Below are 22,208 nucleotides of genomic sequence, written 5' to 3'. Positions count from 1 at the left end.
TTTCTTTAATTTTTTAAAGATTTTATTTATTTATTTGACAGAGATCACAAGTAGGCAGAGAGGCAGGGAGAGAGAGAGAGTGAGGAGGAGGCAGACTCTCTGTTGTGTAGAGAGCCTGATGCAGAGCTTGATCCCAGGACCCCGAGATCATGACCTGAGCTGAAGGCAGAGGCTTTAACCCGCTGAACCACCCAGCTGCCCCTCTCTGCTTTGGATAGTTTGTCATAGTGTTTTCAAAGACTTCACAGCTAGAACTAAGTTTATCAGAGCAATCTCTAAAAACATAAATCAAATCAAGTCAACACCCTGCCAACCCAAAAATCCTGTAATGGCTTCCCACTATACTTCGAACAAATTCAGATACCTACTCTTAATCTAAAAGGGCTGCATCATCCGACCCTTGCTTACCTCCCCTAGTTCACCGAGAGTCACTGTTGTGTCATTTCTAGGGCTACATGACTACATGTCCCCCAGACACTATAAACAGTACAAGGCCCTTGGTGCCTGGGCCCTTTATGTTTGCTCCCCTCTCTCCTCAGCCTGAAACACTGTTCTCTGACTCTTACTGGTTGATTTCTTCTCACCCCTGTGGTTGAGCTAACTGTAACCTTCTCAGAAAGCTCCTCCCTGACTGTATTGTATAATTCTGGACTCTCTGGTTATTCCTTATTTCTATACACTGTTGTTTTCTTTTTTTTAAATTTTCCCTCTTAGTTGGTATCATGATAAATCACAGAGCAAAATCATGTAAAAAGAATTGGGGAAAGTAAAGGGAAACTAAGTAGGATTTAGCTACGCAGGGAAGGGGAGAATATAATGACAACATCTGCAAAGTCACCTACATCAGGATCTAATGAGAATATTCCAGCCCACAAGAAGAAGATAAACAAAGAATGCGCTGGATTTGGGCCACATTCTACGGTGTTCCATGAGATCTTCTAAAGAGATCTGCTTTCACCCTAGAACCAGTGCTCCAAATGAGCATTTATTAGAGCCTAAAACCATTCTTAACCAAATTTTGTTTTGCTTTTCACTTAATAGTATGTTGTAAACCAGTTTCCAAACCAGCACATATGCACCAATACTGTTATGGTTAGTGGTTAGTACATTTGGTTAGTACATATGGTTAGTACATTTAAACATCCCATATGGAAGACTTTAAAGGTTGTTTCTTTTTTTTTTCTTTTTAAGATTTTATTTGTTTGACAGAGAGAGATCACAAGTAGGCAGAGAGGCAGGCTGAGAGAGAGGAGGAAGCAGTCTCCATGCTGAGCAGAAAGCCTGATGTGGGGCTTGATCCCAGGACACTGGGATCATGACCTGAGCCAAAGGCAAAGGCTTTAACCCACTGAGCCATCTAGGCACCCCAAAAGTTCTTGACTTTTATTTTAACTTTTCCCTATTAATACTTTCAGTTTTATGTGATAAATCTGTCTTTACTTTATGCCCTCTCCTTGATTACTTGGAAAGTATTTCCCTACCCTAAGATGCATTCAATTTTCAAAATCATCTTAAAATTTCATTGAAATGTTTATTATCTACATCTAGAATTTGTTTTGATTTATGTGGCGAAAAGGGAATTTATGATTTCCTAAATAGAGGCAAGTCATTGCTGTATATGATAAGTAATCTTTCTCTACATGTTTAAGAGGTCAATTTTATGAAATACCCAAGTTATACATGTAAGAATATATGAATATATGTGAATCACCCCACATGCACATATCCACATGCATGCAAACACCTGGATCCAGGCATTTTGCCCTGATTCATTGATTACCCATTGATATTTACCATAGTACTTCTTACTGACTATTCATTAAATTACATATTATATTAGTCACTAAACTTCACTCGATATTCACTTGGTAACCAAATTAAATAGTTGAATGTAGTATATAACATCTCAGCTTTACAAACACATTTTACAATATTGTAAGACAAAGCACCATTTATTATTCTTGTTTTCAAAATTTTTTTTATTATTTTACTTCATTTTAAAAAGCGGTACAGTATTGGGGCGCCTGGATGGCTCAGTTGTTAAGAGTCTGCCTTCGGCACAGGTCATGATCCTAGGGTCTTGGGACTGAGCCCTGCATTGGGCTCCTTGCTCAGTGGGAAGCCTGCTTCTCCCACTCCCACTGCTCGTGCTTGTGTTTCCCATCTTGCTACGTGTCCCTCTGTCAAATAAATAAATAAAATCTCTAAAAAAAAAGTGTTACAATATTAAAAGATTATCTCAAAACACTTTACAAAAATGTTACATTTGACACAAAAAGGAGAGTCATCTCAAGATTGGAATAAATATAGGGAGAAATGTTTTCTACAGAACTGGGATAAAACTAGATTCCAAGGATTTGCTCAACCCTATTATCATTCATCCAGTGCCTTACTGAGTACACACAAACCTTTCAGTAAATATTCACTGATTGATTGAAAAACACATTTGAAACCATTTAAAGTGTGAATTATTTGTTCAAGTTGTACAAATAAAATTACACAAATAGAAAACTCCCTTTTACAAGTTTATGAGACATGAGTTTGAATCAACAGTTAATACATGTTCATTGGCTAGTTGTAAAAAATCTCAATTGTTTTATAGTATATACAACAAAGTAGAAGATACAGTGAGTCTCAAAAAGCTTGTAATAAAATCAAAAGAGGTAATGTGCATTTAACCATTACAGGGAAATTAAGAATTCTGAGGATAAGGAAATTTGCAAGGTCTGGAATTTCCCAGGTTCTGTAAAGAAGGCTAAAGAATGATGGCATTTCTCCTCGGGGCCATAACAATTTACAGGGCAAATGTCAGCACAGTGGAGATTCTCCCCTCTAGTACTCAGAACTCCTAATGAGAGAGCTTTGATGAACTATTCCCCTGGAAGCAAGTAAACTTCTTATGTACATGACAATTATCATAGGTGGAATTATTTGTGAAAATATTTCCAAATATTTGGAAAAAAACAAAACATATTCTTAGTTCCTTTGTGCATAATGTGCATTCCCCTCACCCCCCTGTTTTTTAAAAAACTTTTTGCTTTCTTCTCTTTTTAAAATTCCATGTCCAGGTAAGAAACTTGTGTTCATGACGAAGGGTATCAACTAAGTATTCAGTTCTGTATTCTATAACCCGTAGTGCTGCTCAGTTGTTTAGGTTATCTATTTCCCACATAGACATACTGTAAGCACAGCATATGCTAACAAAAGAAATAAGGAATAGCAGATAAAATATATTTAAGCCCACCATATTGTTATGCTTGTAGACATGATGTCGGGATCTCTAGGGGAGTAGAGTAGGACCTTGAATAGGTTTGACTGTTGGTGCACTAGACTAAGATACCTGAGAGAAAAAAGCAGAGCACTAAAAAAAAAAAAAAAAAAAAAAAAATAGAATAAACTAAAATAAAACAAAGCCCTTAACAACTCAATGAAAAAAATCTATCAAGATTAAAACCTAAATATTTAGATAATACTTCACATTCTTAATGTATATATATTATCTGTCCTTAAAAACCTCTATAATATTTTATGTTTGAAGAATTAAGTTCCAAAGAAAATGCTTCACAATATATCACCTTGAGCTTTTTATTTCATATTTTATCCTGGCTTGTTTATGAATTATCTGCTCCATTAGGTCTTTACTCCAATAACCTTAGAAGATCCCTTGAGATTCCCATTCTAGTGACTATAGGGTGATATTTATACCTTTCAGAAATAAATACTTTTATTTTGAAATTGCTTATGAAGGGGTTAAGGCAGTTAATCACATTTTTTTAAACACCTTTTTTTCCCTAATGAAATACCAAGAGAATGAAAATAAATAGATGGATTTATGGATGTATACCAAAACATCACTAAAGCTTAGTCGACTCAGTATACGAAGCCACTTTAGTAATCAGTAGAGATCACTGTCAAATCCGTTGGACAGTAACAATTGAAGTCAATAGTAAAGTCAGTCAGAATCATCCCTCCAACTACATTGTATCCTAGCTCAGTTATCTAGCCTCTGCAGTCATGGTTCCAGATAGTGAACCCTTTTTGTCACTATCATTCTCTTTCATTCTTCCTCTTTTATCTACAAATACTCTATAGAAAATAGATTTATGTAGCCCAGTTTTAACACTAGAGTTTCAATATAAAAGTGAAACAGTCTCTCTCTCTCTTTCTCTCTTAAACCAATTTAAGAAAGGAGAGAGGAACTCCTGAGGCCCAAGTGTCCTCAGTAATTTCTTTTTGGTTTTGCTATGTGGTAATGGCTGAAAATGGGCTGTTCTTAGACTCAGGATGAATTGCAGCAAGGTACACACTTCTCCGGAAGGCCCTGAGAGCTAATAGATAATTTATGCTGGGGATATAATTTCACAATAATTTAATAGTTATCAGTCATGTGTTAATAATTATTCTTCCTAGCAGTTCACAAAGGAGAATAGGGGTGCAGAGTATTTAACAACTAAAACATAGTCCTTTGGACTTCTTTTTCTTTTTTTTAAAGATTTTATTTATTTTATTTGACAGAGATTACAAGTAGGCAGAGAGGCAGGCAGAGAGAGAGGGGAGGAAGCAGGCTCACTGCTGAGCAAAGAGCCCGATGTGGGGCTCTATCCCAGGAACTGGGATCATGACCTGAGCCGAAGGCAGAGGCTTTAACCCACTGAGCCACCCAGGCGCCCCATAGTCCTTTGGACTTCTTAACCTTTTGGAATACTGATGTTCTAATCCAAGTAGATAATCCAAGTCTTAGTGATTAATAGAAGATCTTTCCATGATTTTCTGTTCTGGTCTACCCTTGCCTCTAAGCTCTCCCAAAGAACCCTCACCAATAGAGAGTATGATGGTCATGATCGACTAATGAGAATCCGTGTAAATGTATATTATCTATTAATATCAACTTTATGATGACTCAGCTACAATACCTCTCCATTCATGACTGGCATGTTAAGAATAGTACTACCTCATATTATTGGTATAATTCAATGAATTGATACATTATATTAAAGCAGAGTAAGCACTCAATAGACATTAATTTACTCTTCTGTCTCTTGCTATAGCTGCCACTGTTGTAAACAACTGTATTGGACACCAACCTGCATGGCAGCCTCACCTTTCTGGTCCCTCTCCAGGGCCCCACATCCTTTGGCCCATTGCAGCAATAAATTTGAAAGCATGTGGGAGTGAGGAAGGCACAGAATTCCATGTTACCATTTTGGTACAAGAGTTAAATAGGTTTTACCCTAAATTTCTTTCTACAGGGTTATGACTGAATCACAATTAAAAAAAAATTAACTGAAAATTCATAGTTAACAAAGGGGGATACAATCAGCAGCTAATTACAACAGCTGATCCATGTGGTTTATTTCAGAGTTCACTGGCCCAGGATTACCTTCAAGGATCCCCTAACAGTGTAGTATTCTAGCTGACAATTTGCTTGCAAGTAGCAAGGTCAATTTGCCTCTCATGATCAGAAAAGTGGTGGAACATTCTCTTCTCAGTTCAATTATTATGAGGTCCAGAGAGAAAAGTTCTCCCACCAAAAGCTTGTCTTTTCAGTTCCCATTTTATTTTTTTGTCCCAGAATCTGCATTTTCCTCTGAGTCATTTTCAATAAAATCTCTGATCTCTGCAATCTAACAATACAGTTTAATGTAGTTTAATCCATTCTAAGTATTCTAAAGAGAAGAAACATTTCTACCATCTGTCTCCTTCTGCCTTCTCATCCAGTCAAAAAACAGCAACGAAGTCAGCACACATAGAAAGTTCTCCATAAATCAAATGAACACAGTTATTTGTTGCTATTGTATCAGCACAGTATTGGTCACATGATGTATGCTTTGCTAATGTTCGGAATCCATGATACAGTAGCTCACTGGCCTCATTCATCCCCTACTTACTGTGTTTTTCCAGAGTTTTACTTTCTTTCTGAATTCCTGTGTCTTTTATTTACCAGGTTTATTGTTCATTCCCACCAAACCATTAAGTTCTACAAGACCAGGGTTTTCTTGTCTGAAGAATCTCAAGCACTATAAATAGTATCTTACACATAGCAGGAACACACTAATTATTTATCAAATCAAGGAAAATGTAAGTAAAGGAGAGCAATGTACAGATAAAAAATTTGATCACTTCAACATGAATAATATTGGATGAATTCTAAAAATAACTTGTATTTGTGTTTTCTAAAGCACTCTTAAGAAGACCCATTTAATCTTCCCTCTCCTTCTTTCTCTTAGAGAAGTCTCATGCAGTTTCTACACATAAGTAGTTTTGATTGATTAATTATATTTTTATTAAAGTATGAGAAAATAATGTGAAAAAAAAACCACTGGAGGAATAATTTATGTGACCAAATGTAGGTATTTTAAAAATATTCTGATATGAGGTCAACATTCATCCATCAACTCAACATATATTTATTATATACTATGCATCTGGCTTTGAAAAAGAACGACAATATTACTGTCCTAATTGTAATAGTTGTAAGCATATACGCAAACTGAATCACTTCAGAACATGCTAATGCAATGAAAATTTAGGATGTCACAGGCATGAGGACCTTGCTTTTTTTGGTCAAGGCAAACAGATAACTTCTGAATGGAGGCTAGAATGGAGATATTGCACATACTCTGAGAAGGCTAGAAAGAAAAGTTTTTCAGGAAGAGAGAAAAGCAAGTATGAAAGACAAGAGGTGAGCAAACTGGGCAGGTTTGCAGAATGGAATGAAGGCCAAGACATGGAGGAAATCACAGAGAAAGAGAACTGTGATGTGAGTTGAAGTCAGAAAGGTATCTGGGGTCGCTTGGGCGGCTCAGTTTGGTAAGTGTCTTCCTTTGGCTCAGGTAATGATGCCAGGGTCCTGAGATTGAGTCCCACATTGGAATAGTCTGCTCAGGGGGGGAGCCTGCTTCTCCCTGTCCCTCTGCCTACCTCTCTCTCCCCCTGCTTGTGTTCATTTGCTTGCTCTCTCTCTCTCTCTCTCTGTCAAACAAATAACTAAATAAGTAAAATCTTTTTTTTAAAGGTTTTTTTTTTAAGATTTTGTTTATTTATTTGTCAGAGAGAGAGAGAAAGAGAGAGAAGGAACGCACAAACAGGGGGAGAAGCAGGCAGAGGGAGAAGCAGACTCCCTGCTGAGCAAGGAGACCAATGTGGGACTGGATCCCAGGACTCTGGGATCATGACCTAAGCTGAAAGCAGATGTTTAACTGACTGAACCACCCAGGCATCCATTTTTTTTTTTTTTAAGACTTTATTTATTTGTCAGAGAGAGAGAGAATAAAATAATCTCTTAAAAAGGGAGGAAGAAAGCAAGCAAGCAAGAAAGAAAGAAAGAAAGAAAGAAAGACAAGTTAAGACTAAACCATGCACTGCTATGTTTACCATGGGAGGAGTTTCACCTTTCTTTCTTGTTGACCTGTACTTCACTAGAAGTTTTCATGTTTCTAAGTAACACAATTTGATTCACAATTTGATTCACTTTATGCTTTTAAAAATATCCTAGCTGTGAATAGAAGACTTGCACTAGTGAAAAAATATTTTTATCATGAGTAGTTTTCTTTTTCCTATTGAATTTTTCAGCAAGAAATAGTAATAAAAAGATAGTGTATTGAATTACCATTATAATCTACATATATGTCTTGCTTTTCATGCTTTTAAAGTCAAAATCTTATTCTTGAGCATTGCAAGTACAATTTTTTAATACTATTATTAATTCTTGTCTAAAATGTGTTCATTTCTTCACAACTAACCTAAATTCTCTAGGGTGTAGAGAAAAAAAAAATTAATGACAGTTACTCCAGTCCAAGGATATCACTTTCTATGGAAATAATCCTAAGTCTTGGTTTACTTCAATCCTTTTTGGTGAAATTGCACATTAACCCTGGTAGATTGCAATGAGTAAAAATCATCAATATTTCACTTCTTACTCTCCCTAAAAAACTAAAATCCGATGGGCTAAAGTTAAAATTTAAACCACGATGTGGTATTAAATTCAGTTTTGGCAGTTAGTAGATATTTTTTATCCTACAACAACAGATGTGACTAAAAGAATTGATCTTGTTGACATGGCTACCCTTGAATGGATAGAAATCAATATTAACAATATCATCTACCATTGCACATTCTGGCAAGGAAATTTTTACCATTCATAAAGTCAGGTAGAGCTTGTTTTCCATTGTAGTGTCACAGCCTACTTCTGATGGAAAACATTTTTATCTGCAATTGGCTAAGTCATTTATCTTAGTGAGACAGCACGTGTAGCAGACAGCTTCAGCAAGTAGATATAAGAAAACTGCCATCATTAATTATCCTGAGGGCTGAAATTGGGGTCCCTGAGTTCCTAGTAGCCAGCTCACAAAGAGGGTAATAAAACTTGTGATTCAAACATAATTAAGTGCAATATATTGTCAATGCATTTTTCGTCACCTCTTTAAATGCAGGATCAACTCTAAGTCTATGTGAAGCTGATTGGTATGCAACTAAATTTCGTAGTGTTTAATGTGGATTTACTACCAGTATTGCATTTGAGCTTCCTGACAGGTTCCATGACAATCATTCATGTGTTATGGGTACCTTTAGCTCAGATCTACACAAACCGATAAAGTGGAACACTGAAACAATGCTGTAGGTAGTTTTTCTCCCATATTTTGATTTATTAAAATTTCATGAGAAAATTTCAGAGTAACACCAAGTTTCCATTTAAAACTATATTTCCTGTAGGAATGCCTAGGTGGCTCAGTTCGTTAAGTGGCTGCCTTCGACTCAGGTCATGATCCCTGGGTCCTGGGATCAAGTCCCACATCTGGCTCCTGGCTCAGCAGAGAGCTTGCTTCTCCCTCCCACTCTGCCTGCTGCTCTCCCTGCTTGTACTTTCCCTCTCTGTTAAATGAATAAATAAAACCTTAAAAAATTTATTTTAAAAAAAACCTATTTTTTCTGTAAAGTTCATTTAAATTGCAATTATCCATTAGCACCAACATTTTGATGAAGAGGACATAATTTCAGAACATCTAATTGAATAAATATAATTTTATGAAAAATTTGCTGCACCTTTCTCCCTGATATAAGATATACAAATCTCGCTGACCCTTGTGGTTAATTAAATGTTAATTTAGCATTTATGCACTTTGCTATTGACCCTTATATTTTTCTATTGTAAACTTTATAGTTTTTGAATGCATTTCTACATATGCTTGTCTAATTCAATGCAGTTAGTTTCTGATTTTTCTACTTGATGAAATCTATAGAATTTTGCTATGCTATTCTTAACATTTACACTCATTCATCTCTTTAATATTTTCAGTCTGTTTAACACTGAGTTTGATTTTGTGGATAATTTATTTTTTTTCTTTAAAATTACACCAGCATTTCCACTAAATTTAAACATGACTTTTATAAATTGATTTACCTATTTTTATTTTTCCTAAATTAGAAAAAAAAAAAGTCCTTATGCAGTGAAAGCCTACTCCACTTTTATTCAGAGAATTTCCTGAGTTCTTAAATCAATGATTAAAATGCACATACCTGGAGCAAGATGGCAGAGGAGTAGGAGACCTATATATCATCAGTTCCCAGGAGTTCAGCTAGATAGTTATCAAACCATTCTGAACACCTACAAACTCAACAGGAGATAGAAGAAAAAAAAAATAACATCAATTCTAGGAACAGAAAGGCAACCACTTTCTGGAAGGTAGGACTTGCAGAGAGGTGAATCTGAGGCAATATACAGGAAGAGAGACCACAGGGGGTAAAGCCAGCTCCTGGCAAGTGGTAGAGCAGAAGAGTACAAAAATCAGAACTCTTAGAAGTCTGCTCCACTTAGGGACATCACCAGAGGCTAAGTGGGGGGTGGAACCCTCATGGGGACAGTGTGGACTCAGGAACTATGGGGCCACAAAAAGACCAGGGGTGTCTGAGTGTGGCAGAGCTCCCAGGCATTGCAGTGGAGAAACCAGCTGCAAACACGGAGCCGAGTAGTAGGCTCTCACCTCAGGATTACCTTAAACCATGATTTGAGTCACCGTTGGGCCACTGCTCTTCCAGCACAGACACCACAAGTGGCATATCCTCCTGCCTACTCTGGAAGGAGAGGCATGGGAGTGCACTGCAGAAATCTGCTGAATTTGGAGATCCCAAGTGGACCTGTGTGCCAGAGACAGAAATGCTCTGTCACAGGCTTGGTGAGCTTGGAGTGCAGCTGTACACCAGGGTAATGGGAATGATTGCTTTTCTCGAGGGTGCACTGAGGAGTGGGGCCCTGACCTCTGAGCTCCCACAGTGCCAGAGATTGGGAGGCCGCCATCATCATTCCCATCGTCCAAAGCTGTACAGAAAGCATTCAGAGAACAAAAGCTACCACAAGAACAAACACGAGCAGATTGTTCAGCCTGGCCCCTGGCAAGGGCAATGCAATTCCACCTCGGCCAAAGACATTTGAGAATCATGACAATAGACCCCTCCCCCAGAAGATCAGCAAGACCGAGTTCATTAATTAATGAGAATGCAGAACTCCAGAGCTAAGGTAATGCAACACATGGAATTCATGGCTTTTTCTCCATGATTCTTTAGTCTTTCAAACTTAAATCTTTTATTTTATTTTTTCTTATTCTACTTTTTAAAAACATTTCTCTTTCTTATTTTAACAATTTTTAACTATTTTATCTTATCAATACCTTTTTAAAAAATCTTTTTTTAAAATTTTCATTGTTATAGTCATATTCTATCCCTTCATTGTATTTAACCTTATTTTTTGGATACTTAAAGGTTTTTCATTCTTTAGAATTTTGGGATACAGTTTCTTCTAATACATCAAAATATACCCTAAATCTAGCACATGGCTTTGTTCTGGTCTCCAGCCTGATCATATTTTTCCTCTTTTTTTTTTTTTAAACCAAATATTTATCAATTCCTTTTTTAGAATCTTTTAAAATTTTCATCTTTATGGTCATATTCCATCTCTTCATCATGTTTACATATATATATATATATATATATATATATATATATATGTTTTTCTTTCTTTAAAATTTTGGGAGGTAGTTTCTTCTAACAGACCATAATACACCAAAAAATCAAGTGTGTCATTCTGCTCTATTGACCAGTCTAATATGCTAATATATTCTTTTTTTTCTTTTTTCCTCCTTTTTTCTGCCCACAGTTATAGGTCTCTTCTGATTTGGTTAGTGTATATCTGTCTGGGGTTGTTGCTACTTTTAAAATATTTTGTTCTCTCATTAATCTATTCTTATCTAGATAAAATGACAAGGCAGAAAAACTTATGACAAAACAGAAGAGAAGAAGAGGCAATACTGATGGCTAGGGACCTAATCAATATGGACACAAATTATATGTCAGAACTGGAGTTCAGAATGATGATTATCAAGGTACTCACTAGGCTCAAAAAAAGCATAGAAGACACTAGAGAATCCTTTTCTGGGGAAATAAAGTCCCTTTATGGAGAAATAAAAGAACTTAAATCTAACCAAGTTGAAATCAAAAAAGCTATTAATGAGGTGCAACAAAAAATGAAGACTCTTATTTGCTAGGACAAATGGGGCAGAAGAGAGAATTAGTGATATAGAAGACCAACTGAGGGAGAATAAAAAAGCTGAGCAAAAAAGGACAAACAACTACTGGACCATGAGGGGAGAATTCAAAAGATAGGTGATACCATAAGACAAAAAAAAAAAAAAAAAATAGAATAATTGGGATTCCAGAAGAACAAGAAAGAGATAGACAGGCAGAAGGTATATTGGAGTGAATTACAGTAGATATGGCAAAGGGAAAAAGCATCAAAATCCAGGAGGCACAGAGAACACCCCCTCATAATCAATAAAAATAGGTTCACACCCTGTCATCTAATAGTAAAACTTACAAATCTCGGTAACAAAAAGAAAATCCTGAAAGCAGCGTGGGACAAGAAGTCTGTAATATACAATGGTAGAAACAGTGGGTTGGCAACACACTTATCCACAAAGACCTGGCAGGCCAGAAAGAACTGGCCTGATATATTCAGAGCACTAAATGAGAAAAATATGCAGATAAGAATACTACATCCTGCTAGGCTGCCATTGAAAATAGAAGGAGAGATAAAAATCTTCCAGGATAAGCAAAAATTAAAAGAATTTGCAAACACCAAACCAGCCCTATAGGAAATATTGAAAGGAGACCTCTAAGCAATGAGAGAGCCTAAAAGTAGTAGACCAGAAAGGAACAGAGACAATATACAGTAACAATCACCTTACAGGTAATACAATGGCACTAAAGTCATATCTTTCAACAGTTACCCTGAATGTAAATGGGCTAAATGCCCCAATTAAAAGACACAGGGTATCAGAGTGGATAAAAAAAAAAACAATACCCATCAATATGCTGTCTATAAGAAACTCATTTTGGACCCAAGGACACTCCTGGAATTAAAGTGAGGGGGTGGTAAACAATTTACCATGCTAATGGACATCTAAATATAGCTGGGGTGAAAATCCTCATATCAGATCAATTAGATTTTAAGCCAAAGACTATAATAAGAGATGAGGAAGGACACTGTATCATACCCAAAGGATATGTCCAACAAGAAGATCTAACAATTTTAAATATCTATGCCCCTAACATGGGAGCAGCCAACTATATAAACCAATTAATAACAAAACAAAGAAACACATAGACAATAATACAATAATAGTATTGTTACCTCACTGAAGTGGACAGATCATCTAAGCAGAAGATCAACAAGGAAATAACATCTTTAAATGACACACTGGGCCAGATGGACATCACAGATATATGCAGAACATTCCAACACAAAGCAACAGAATGCACATTCTTCTCTAGTGTGCATGGAACATTCTCTGGAATAGACCACATCCTGGGTTACACAAATCAGGTCTCAACCAGTACCAAAAGAATGGAATCATTCCCTGCATATTTTCAGACTACAAGGCTCTGAAGTTAGATCTCAATCACAAGAGGAAAGTTGGAAAGACTCAAATACATGGAGGCCAGAAAGCATTCTACTTCTTTGGAAATTAAAAAAGAATTAAAAAAAAATTCATGGACACAAATGAAAATGAAAACACAAGTGTTCAAAATCTTTGGGACACAGAAAAGGTGGTCCTGAGAGGAAAGCATATAACAATACAAGCCTTTCTCAATAAACAAGAAAGTTCTCACATACACAACCTAACCCTACACCTAAAGGAGCTGGAGAGAGAACAGCAAAGAAAACCTAAACCCAGCAGGAGAAAAAATAATAAAGATCAGAGCAGAAATCAATGAGATAGAAACCAAAGGAACAGTAAAAATAAATAAATAAATAAATAAATAAATAAATAAAATCAATGAGACTAGGGGTTGACCCTTTGAAACAATTAATAGATTGATAAACCCCTGGCCAGATTTATCAAAAAGAAAAAAAAGAGGACCGAAATAAATAAAATCATGAATGAAAGAGGAGAGATCACAACCACACCAAAGAAATACAAACAATTATAAGAAATTATGAACAGCTATATGCCAGCAAATTTGATAATCTGAAACAAATGGATGTATTTCTAGGATGTATAAACTACCATAACTGAACCAGGAAGAAATAGAAAACCTGAACAGACCCATCACCAGGAAGGAGATTGAAGCAGTTGTCAAAAATCTCCCTACATACAAGGGCTTTCCAGGGGAATTCCACCAAATATTTAAGGAAGAATTAATACCTATTCTCCTGAAACTGTTCCAAAAAATAGAAATGGAAGGAAAACTTCCAAACTCATTTTATGAGGCCAGCATTACCTTGATCCCCAAACCAGACAAGGATCCCATCCAAAAAGAGAATTACAGACCAATATCCTTGATGAACACAGATGTGAATATTTTCACCAAAATACTAGCCAATAGGATCTAACAGTACATTAAAAGGATTATTCACCATGACCAAGTGGGATTTATTCTAGGGCTGCAAGTTTGGTTCAACATATGCAAATCAATCAATGTGATACAATGCATTAATAAAAGAAAGAACAAGAACCATATGATACTGGGGCACCTGCGTGACTCAGTGGGTTAAAGCCTCTGCCTTCGGCTCAGGTCATGATCCCAGGGTCCTGAGATCGAGCCCCACAGTGGGCTCTCTGCTCAGCAGGGAGCCTGCTTCCCTCTCTTTCTGCCTGCCTCTCTGCCTACTTGTAATCACTGTCTGTGAAATAAATAAGTAAAATCTTTAAAAAAAAAAAAAAAGAACTATATGATACTCTCAATAGATGCTGAAAAAGCATTTGACAAAGTACAGCATCCTTTCTAGATCAAAAGTCTTCACAGTGTAGGGATAGAGGGTACACACCTCGATATTATCAAGTTCATCTATGAAAAGCCTACAGTGAATATCATTTTCAATGGGGAAAAACTGAGCGCTTTTCCCCTAAGGTCAGGAACATGGCAGGGATATCCAATGTCACCACTGCTATTCAACATAGTACTAGAAGTCCTAGCCTCAGCAATCAGACAACAAAAAGAAATAGAAGGCATCTGAATCAGCAAAGAAGTCAAACTCTCACTCTTTGCTGATGATACGATGCTTTATGTGGAAAATGCAAAAGACTCCACTCCAAAACTGCTAGAACTCATATAGGAATTCAGTAAAGTGTCAGGATATAAAATCAATGCATAGAAATCAGTTGCATTTCTATACACCAACAGCAAGACAGAAGGAAGAGAAATTAAAAACTTGATCCTACTTACACTTGCACCCCAAACCATAAGATACCTAGGAATAAACCTAAACAAAGAGGCAAAGAATTTTTACACAGAAAACTATAAACTACTCATGAAAGAAATTGAGGAAGACACAAAGAAATGGAAAAATGCTCCATGCTCATGGATCAGAAGAACAAATATTGTGAAAATGTCTATGCTACCCAAAGCAATCTACACATTTAAAGCAATCCTTATCAAAATACCATCATTTTTTTTCAAAGTGGAACAAATAATCCTAATATTTACATAGAACCAGAAAAGACTCCAAATAGCCAGAGGAATGTTGAAAAGAAAATCAAAGTTGGTGGCATCACAATTCTAGATTTCACGCTTTATTAAAAAGCTGTAACCATCAGGACAATATGGTACTGGCACAAAAATAGACACATATATCAATGGTGCAAAATAGGGAGCCCCAAAAATGGACCCTCAACCTTGTGGTAAACTAATCTTCGACAAAGCAGGAAAGAATGTCCAATGGAAAAAAGACAGCCTCTTCAACAAATGGTGTTGGGAAAATTGGATAGCCACGTGCAGAAAAAATGGAACTGGACCATTTCCTTTCACCACACACAAAAATAGACTCAAAATGGATGAAAGACCTCAATGTGAGACAAGAATCCATCAAAATCCTTGAGGAGAACACAGACAGCAACCTCTTTAACTCAGCCACAGCAAATTCTTCCTAGAAACATCACCAAAGGCAAGGGGAAGCAAGGGAAAAAATAAACTATTGGAACTTCATCAAGATCAAAAGCTTTCACCCAGCAATGGAAACAGTCACCAGAACCAAAAGACAACTGACAGAATGGGAGAATATATTTGCAAATGACTTATCAGTAAAGGACTAGTATCAAAAATTTATAAAGAACTTACCAAACTCAACACTCAAAGAACAAACAATCCAATCAAGAAATGGGCAGAAGCGTTGCTGGGGGCTGTGGGGAGAAGGGTAGTGTGGCTGGGTTACGGACTTTGAGGAGGGTGTGTGCTATGGTGAGTGCCATGAATTATGTAAGACTGATGATTCACAGACCTGTGCTCCTGAAACAAATAATACATTATATGTTAATAAAAAAAGCAAATACCTGTTATAAATGTCTCCACCGACCCATACCCCACTGGATTAAATTTAAAGAATATTGTAATATGTAAGTTTGCTTCAGGTAGAATTTCTAAGCTTGATTTAAAAAAGTAAAATTTATAAATCATTCTGAGACATCTATGATTTATAAAAACACTCACTATTTACCTGTCATGGATTCGTATTTGTGTGTGTGTGTGTGTGTGTGTGTGTGTGTGTGTGTGTGTATTTTAAGTCATCAGTGGATCTGGGAGAATTTGTTGGCTTGGCATGATCATGGAAAAGCCATGTTTCACCAAACATGGAAGAAAATAATGAAAAACTTTCTATGTATCTTTTGTTCTGATCTTTTCCCCCTTATTTTGCCATTGACTTAAAAATGGAGACAAGATTTGGTAACACTGTTTGCCAATTTCAGCAAAGATGTTGGTGTTTGCCTTCTCCTGTAAAGTGTACATACCTGTAGAAACACATTACAACTTGAGCACATTGAAATTTTCTTCCTGGCTGTGAGTAGTGTGTGTGTGTGTGTGTGTGTGTGTGAACATGTGTGTAAAGTATTTAGGTTTCATACATAATTGGAAAGTCAAGAGTATGGGAACACTGTATAAATTGAAGCAGGAGACAGAGAATGAAGGAGGATACCTATAAAGAGGTTTCCCCATTTCATGATTTCCCGTGTATTTGCCCTTCTCATAATTCAAACAATTATACATGTTTGAAACAAATAGCATCATAAACGTCTTAAAAACGCACTAACAACAACTCCATCCAGGTTTTCAAGGGAAATGCTGGTGGTTTCGGAGCATTTTTTTCCTTTTGACATCTGAGGTCATCATCAAGTACAACCATTAGTCTCTTTGGTGTCCTACTAAGTGACAGGATTCTGATAGGGGCAGAACCCAACTGACTCAGTGTAGCAAGTATCATACTTTTGACTCATTTGCAGACCTTTTACTTTTACGATGCCATCTGCAGAGAAATAAATCATTATAAAGTTGACTGAGTGTGTCCTATATTCATCTGCTTGACTGTGTTTGATGTAATTGACTGACAACAATAAAGAGAATTAGAGAAAAGAGGCATCAGTATTGTCAACTGGGTGTCACACACAACTTCCAAAGGATGGTCAGGATATGGATGGCCTGAGAAGAAGGAAGCCATCCAAGGAGAACAGAAACAGATAACACAGAAAGAGCATGACAGCATGGCATCTGTGTTTGTGTGGGGAGGGCATTGCATGTGTAAGAAGAGAGGAGGGGTATTTCTCACAGTTAAAAGGTAAGTCTGATTGAAATAGATCAGTTGTTAACTAATAGGAGATGGTTTTAAGACTGTAGATTTCGCTGAAGTTATTGGATACCATAATTTGGGTTTCCTGTCTCTCTTTCTTTCTTTCTTTCTTTCTTCCTTCCTTCCTTTCTTTCTTTCATTTTTAAAAAGATTTTATTTATTATTTGACAGAGAGAGACACAGCAAGAGAAGGATCACAAGCAGGGAGAGTGGGAGAAGGAGAAGCAGGCTTCCCACCAAGCAGGGAGTCCAGTGCAGGGCTAGATCCCAGGACCCCGGGATCATGACCTCAGCCAAAGGCAGATGCTTAATGACTGAGCCACCCAGGCACACCTCGCTTTACTTTCATATCACATTTGTCATCTCAGCACAGTAGCACTTGTAGCATACTGAGGAAAAGCTAATTATCTTGAAGAAAGCATTCTGTATAGTCTGTGGCTTTCATGTTTTTTTCCTGCTTTGTTTACCAGAATATGAACCTAATAGAAGATCAGTGTCCAGACAGAATCAGGACATTTATAGGCAGCAAAAACCTGAAGTGTTTTTAAGATATTGTATAAAGAAAATGTAGAAAATCCATGAAACCATATCTGCTAAGACAGCTACGTATATTACTCTAAATATTTGTAAACCATGAACTACAACACCCACATTTTTTTTTATTAGTAAAAAACAAATGGAATTCATTGGCCAGATTTTTTCTGATGGTCTGATTGGATGTGTTGCCTGTGCATCTCCCTCTTGACTCAAGATTCTTGTTTATTACTCAAATAGTTCTTAACATTTTCTTGTTAATTCCTCCAACCGCTTTTGACATTCTAGCTCTTCTTTTTCCAACTTGAATATTCCTGTGTGTACGATCTTTCTGTAGGGCAGCAGTCTTCTGAAATGCGAGAAATGTTTTTTTTTAAAACTTCTCTTGGATGATTTTGTGAATAGAGTCAATCTAAGCAGAAAAAAAAAATGAAAGCCTATGTGGCACTTATCTAGGTTGATTTATATATTTATTTTTAATTTTACTTATTTTTTAAACGATTTTGTTATTTATTTATCTGACAGAGAGAGAGAGAGCACACAAGCTGGGAGGAGAGGCAGAGGGAGAGGGAGAAGAGGAGTCCCCGCTGAGCATGGAGTCCAATGTGGGACTCGATCCCAGGACCCTTACATCATGACTGAGCTAAAGGCAGATGCTTAACGACTGAGCCACCCTTGTGCCCCATGTTGATTTTTTTTACTTCTCACCTTTGAATTATCTCAGTGTTAGAAACTTGGATACTTTAAACTGAGTCTTACAGGTAGTTGCTCCAGGCATCGTTGTTAATCAGTATAGGAAGGCAGAATATGCCAAAGCAAAATATGCTTTGAGCTGAAGACAATTGAGAAGAAGCATATGCAAGAAAAGTCAGCCCCTCCACCAAGCAGGCATTTCTCTAAAAGCGGGACATAAATTTACAAGCTTTTCCCCCCTCCTCTCTACCAGAAAGCACAAAAGTTAATCAGTGAAGATAACTTTAAAGATTTCTTTCTTTATTTTAGAGAGAGAGGAAAAGCCTGAGCAGGAGGAGCAGAGGGAGAGGGGGAGAGAATCATAAGCAGACTCCACGCTGAGCACAGAGCTTGATGTGTGGCTTGATCTCTTGACCCTGAGATCACGACCCTGAGATCAAGATCCTGAGCCAAAACCGAGAGTTGGATGCTGAACCAAGTGTGCCAACCAGATACCCCTAGTGGAGATAAGTTTCAACTCTATCAACCTGTCCAGCACTCAAGGGCTCTGCAGAACAAGCTTTACTAACTAGTCTGTATCTGCCATTATTTTCCCATATATTTGCCTTTCCACAATTGGCTGCCCCTTGAGATTTAAGGTTCTTTTCTCCTGTCCTGTCACTTTTAGAAAAATGTATTATTTCTTTGTTAAGATATTACATAAGCCCAGTTCTAAGCAAATCTTTGAGTTACCCATCTCTGGGTACTCTCAAATGCCACATGGACTTCTGAACCTTTTAATAAACTTTTGGGGTTTTTTTTCCCTCTTATTTATCTGTCTTTGTCCAGTCTAATTTATAAGCCATCGGCAGGAAAACCTAAGATTGGTAGAGGAAGATATTTTTCCTCCCCTGGGTCATTTAATTCCAAAACCCTGTGGATCCCTCAGCAAATATTTATGGCTATGTAATTTCATTCCATGCCTAGACATAATATTCAGTATAAGAATCTTGAGTGCTAGCTATACAATGCTGAGAAAATCCTTTGTGCACCCAACCTCCCCATACGGTATAGCTCTAAAGATGGATAGCAGCAACAAACCTAGTGAACCCCTGTGCAGAGAGTGAAATAGGAATGACAGATAGCATGACAAATAGAAGAAAGAGTCAATTAATCAGTCAACATTGATGCAGGGTGCTCCTACTACAGTCCATGCTGGTCATAAAAATAGGGGATGACATAGGCCTTGCCTTAGATCTCCTGACTTGGAGATCAAATATTTATTCTAGTATTTCTAAATATTTATCTCAATATTCCAAAATTCCCAGTTTATTAAATTCTTAATTTTTAAGAGCAAATGGTGACATTAAAAAGAGTTAAATATGAAGGTCTTATGGAATCATCAGGCCTGACATGTTTAAGGAAAATTTTTTTTGGTAGGACTTCTGTAGCAAGATTTCTGGAACAAACATGAAAGGTATTGTATGAAGCAGGAACCAAAGTATCAGAGAAGCTGAAGACAGACTAACGGTGGCATATTCTGGAAATAGTGAGGAGATTTCACGTCAGAGAAGCTATCACCAAGACAGAGCCTGAAGTAACAGAAGACCATCTGTTCAGCCATCAGAAATGCCATGATTTACTCAGCATTGGGGCAACAATTCAAGGGACAAGAATGAAATGTGTTGAAAAAAATTTCAGCAATTAAGACAGCTTTGAAATCATGTTTCTTACGGATGGTCTGTTGACATTCTGCACGTAATAGGTGTCCAAAGAATGCCAGAGAATTATTGTCTGGTCAGAATAAAATATGTCTCTTTAAAAGCTAAATTAAGGCTTTTATCTCCTGAATATGTTCTGACTTTGGAGATTTAGGATGATCAATTTCTATCACTGGTAGAGAGCCATACTCTGAATATTGAGTTGAAGATCTATCATTTGCTTGAGCTCTATTACAGTAGTTTAGTTTTTAAGACAACATTGCTCAAATAGTTTTCATGCAGGAGCTAGATAATAGATTGTAATACAGATTAGAAGACAATGCTGTCCATTTCTTCAGGGTACAAAGTAGGTGCAGTTATGTCTCTGCATGTGCATCTGATGCTTATGTATTTTAAATGTAAATTGTTTTCTTTAAAGAGAAAATACTATATTGAATACTGATGCAAAAGGATTATTTATTTGTGCTTTATTTTCCTGAATTGTGAAACTCATTTTCTACCTCTAATGAGAGCCCATGAAATGTTCCACAATGTTTGCAACAAATCTGGCTTTTGAGGAACAGATTTATATAAACTGTAGCTGGAATTTTTCTGTGTCTATATGTAATTTCTTTCTTTGTACAATTTTATGCAGGGTTATTATAATTTTATCTGTAGATGTGTTTAAGTATGTTTTGAGTAGTACGGAAAAATCAAAATTGGAAATTGAGCAAAGAATTCAAGATGAGTTCTCAAGACAAACAATCTTTAAATAATGAATTTTAGAAGATAAAATACTCCTGAAAAGGGCTTTACTATATAGAGCCCTATCTGAACGATTTCAAGTTGTGATATGGTAATCAAGACTTTTCTATAGGACTCCTTACAATTATCATCATTAAGAATAGTGCGGACATTATATATAATAAATGCTGAAGAGTCCTTCTTTGAAACTAATGGCCAATATAACAGAAATATTTACATGAGCATTTACATGAACAACTTTGTAATGAAGAGGAAGCCCAACTGTATAAGAACAAGTTGACTTCAATCTCAGTTTGAAGTTAAAGCATAATTTGGGATCACAGTGAGCATCTGTAATTACAGAGACGTGCTGTAGAATGGTATGTGTTCTTTTTCTGAAACTATTTCTGAAGAAGATAAATGAAGCATGATGGTGTACTTTTTCACTGGTTATATTTTCAATACCTCCTTTGTAATGAACCTAAGGGACTTGAGAGAAAAAAGACCGATACATCTGGACATGGAGATACCAGAATTGTCTCTTTATGCCATGATGAGCAAAAAAATAGTTGAATTCATCAGGGTAGCATAACTACAAAAAGACAGAAAGACCATGTATTAGTATTGTTGTAAAAGAGCTTGAACTCCACAAAAATCAAGTAAAAATGTGATAATTCAAAAGAGAATCTGAAAATAATAACAGAATGCATGTTCCTACCATCCTACCTTCTTAATTCCAGTTATATCCTCAAATATTGCTCCTGAATGAAACACTGCTGAGCAGACTGCTAAGGTCTCAGACTGCTGGGTAGGGAGGTAATGAAGGTAAGCATAATTAAGCGTAGTATTATTTAAACTCTGGGTTCTGAATAGCTGCTCTAATACTGTGCAAAGCTGGTTTGAAGTGTGGTGGTATGGGCTCCTTTCCCTCTGTAATGCATCACATCTACTCTTCTAATAAAATCATAGGCCTAGAGACCTTCTGAGGCAGGCCCTGTCCGGATAAGCCTATCACATGGGTGAGCCCAACCGAATGCATCTTTTCCAGATAAGCAATTCTGAAACAGAAAACTAGGAAGTGGTTGAAGCAAAACAGTAACTCATGCTGAAGTTTCCCCACATAAGGACAGAAAAGCAGAACCCTTGCTCCCCAAACCCAACCCCAAACTGGAATCTGGGGGGAAAAAAAAGAAAGAAAAGAAAAGGCACCCAGAAAGTTTACCTTCTCTTAGCCGGACAGATGCCTCTGGACCAAGTGTGGAGAATTCTGGGATGAGAAATCAATACTGAGGATCCTGGAGAATCAACCCATGGCCTGCTGAGAAGGTTGGCATCTAAATAAGTGTCTGGTCCTCAGAGTTCCCTGGTCTTGGGAGAAATGTTGGAATGTTGTAGCAGTAGACACTCTCTAATCTGCATGTTAGAGAAGAGCAAATTTTTCAACGACA

At 36.8% G+C, this 22,208-nt stretch overlaps 1 long non-coding RNA gene across 2 annotated transcripts; it reads right to left on the bottom strand.

Annotated features, from left to right (window-relative positions):
* Positions 1-1,997: 1,997 nt before the first annotated feature.
* Positions 1,998-22,200, bottom strand: LOC132013914 (uncharacterized). 2 transcript variants are annotated; one of them, XR_009403168.1, is made up of 4 exons: positions 21,983-22,200; positions 9,981-10,134; positions 9,517-9,604; positions 1,998-2,180 (listed from the first exon to the last, which is right to left on the bottom strand). It is a non-coding gene; the product is annotated as an uncharacterized LOC132013914 (long non-coding RNA). The 2 variants fall into 2 exon arrangements; XR_009403167.1 differs by having other exon boundaries at positions 9,992-10,134.
* Positions 22,201-22,208: the final 8 nt, after the last annotated feature.

The sequence above is a fragment of the Mustela nigripes genome, chromosome 3, assembly GCF_022355385.1.
Source record: "Mustela nigripes isolate SB6536 chromosome 3, MUSNIG.SB6536, whole genome shotgun sequence".
Taxonomy (NCBI): Eukaryota; Metazoa; Chordata; class Mammalia; order Carnivora; family Mustelidae; genus Mustela; species Mustela nigripes.
Note: the sequence above shows the minus strand (reverse complement) of the source record. Positions and strands in the feature narration are given on the sequence as shown.